Here is a 2,406-nt window from a genome sequence, read left to right on the forward strand (position 1 = left end):
AGAGCTCCATCAGTGAAATGTCAGACCATGTGACAGGTAGAAAAGTGTGTTTTGACAGGAGGGTTTGCTTACATGGCCTTCCAGTTCCTCCATAGACTGACCTTACTCAGGATAAAAGGAGTGGGGAGAAGCCTTGGTGTTGGGAAGAGTCCTAAGAAGGACCTCAGACTCAGTCTAAGTGACCGGTATTAAGAAGTCTGCAGGCTAAAAGTCTAGGTCCAGAGAGAAGATGTTTGGGGACATGGAATAACTAAGGTTGTTAACTATGGTTAACTTACTTATTTTGTTTCAATGGATCAGAAATAATCAGATTTCGCCCTCTCACCTCAGAACAGATTGTAACAAATGTGCCACATATTTTAAACTACACAAGGAATGTAAGAAATACTTATTTCAGCCATCCACATCTTAGCTCCCCAGCAGTATTCCAAGAATTATGCAAAAAGCTCCCAGTGCAGGCAAAATAAGCCAAAAAACCAAACCCATTGCTGTCGAGTCCACTCCAACTCATAGCAAGCCTGTAGGACAGAGTAGAACTGTCCCATAAGCTTTCCAAGGCTGTAATCTTATGGCAGCAGACTGCCGCATCTTTCTCCCACAGAGTGTCTGGTGGATTCAGGCAGATGACCTTTTAGTGAGCAGCCAAGTGCTTAACCACTGTACCACCAGGGCTCCTTGCAGGCAAAATAGATGTCATTAAATCCATGCACTAAAGCTCATAAGAGTGCTCACTTTGGCAGCACATATACTAAAATTGGAATGATACAGAGAAGATTAGCATGGCCCCTGCGCAAGGATGACACGCAAATTCATGAAGTGTTCCATATTTGTTCAACATTGTGCTGGAGGTCCTACCCAGAGCAATTAAGCTAGATAAAGAAATAAAGGGCATCCAGATTGGTAAGGAAGAAGTAAAAGTATCTCTATTTGCAGATGACATGATCTTATACATAGAAAACCCTAAAGAGTCCTCAAGAAACCTACTGAAACTAATAGAAGAGTTCAGCAGAGTATCAAGATACAAGACAAACATACAAAAATAGGCTGGATTCCTCTACACCAACAAAAAGAACATCAAAGAAGAAATCACCAAATCAATAACATTTACAGTAGCCCCGAAGAAAATAAAATACTTAGGAATAAATCTTACCAGAGATGTAAAGGACCTATACATACAAAACTACAAGACACTTCCGCAAGAAACCAAAAGAGAGTAACATAAGTGGAAAAACATACCTTGCTCATGGATAGGAAGACTTAACATTGTAAAAATGTCTATTCTACCAAAAGCAATCTATACATACAATGTAATTCCGATCCAAATTCCGACGACATTTTTTAATGAGATGGACAAACAAATCACCAACTTCACATGGAAGAGAAAGAGGCCCCAGATAAGTAAAGCATTACTGAAAAAGAAAAACAAAGTGGGAGGCCTCACTCAACCCAATTTTAGAACCTGTTATACTGCCACAGTAGTCAAAACAGCCTGGTACTGGTACAACAACAGATACACGGACCAATGGAACAGAATTGAGAATCCAGACATAAACCCATCCACATATGAACAGCTGATATTTGACAAATGCCCAAAGTCGTTTAAATGGTGCTGGCATAACTGGATAACCACCTGCAAAAAAATGAAACAGAACCCATGCCTCATACCATGCACAAAAACGAGCTCAAAATGGATCAAAGACCTGAATATAAAATCTAAAATGATAAAGATCATGGAAGAAAAAATAGGGATGATGCTAGGAGCCCTAATACATGGCATAAACAGTATACAAAACATTACTAACAATGCAGAAGAGAAACCAGATAACTGGGAGCTCCTAAAAATCAAATGCCTATGCTCATCCAAAGACTTCACCAAAAGAATAAAAAGTTTACCTACAGGCTGGGAAAAAGTTTTTAGCCATCACATTTCCGATCAGCGCCTGATCTCTAAAATCTACATGATACTTCAAAAACTCAACTACAAAAAGACAAATAACCCAATTAAAAAATGGGCAAAGGATATGAACAGACACTTCACTAAAGAAGACATTCAGGTAGCTAACAGATACATGAGGAAATGCTCATGATCATTAGCCATTAGAGTAACGCGAATCAAAAGTACAATGAGATTCCATCTCACTCCAACAAGGCTGGCATTAATCCAAGAAACACAAAATAATAAATGTTGAAGAGGTTGTGAAGAAACCGGAACACTTATACACTGCTGGTGGAAATGTCAAATGGTACAACTACTTTGGAAATCGATTTGGGGCCTTCTTAAAAAGCTAGAAATAGAACTACCATACGATCCAGCAATCCCCCTCCTTGGAATATGTCCTAGAGAAATAAGACCCTTTACACAAACAGATATATGCACACCCATGTTCACTGCAGCGCTGTTTACAA

General features: G+C 39.3%; 1 non-coding gene across 1 annotated transcript; it reads left to right on the plus strand.

Annotated features, from left to right (window-relative positions):
* The first annotated feature begins 724 nt into the window (after positions 1-724).
* Positions 725-831, plus strand: LOC126078608 (U6 spliceosomal RNA). Its single transcript, XR_007518094.1, has one exon. It is a non-coding gene; the product is annotated as a U6 spliceosomal RNA (small nuclear RNA).
* Positions 832-2,406: the final 1,575 nt, after the last annotated feature.

Source organism: Elephas maximus, chromosome 6, assembly GCF_024166365.1.
Source record: "Elephas maximus indicus isolate mEleMax1 chromosome 6, mEleMax1 primary haplotype, whole genome shotgun sequence".
In the NCBI taxonomy this organism is placed as follows: domain Eukaryota; kingdom Metazoa; phylum Chordata; class Mammalia; order Proboscidea; family Elephantidae; genus Elephas; species Elephas maximus.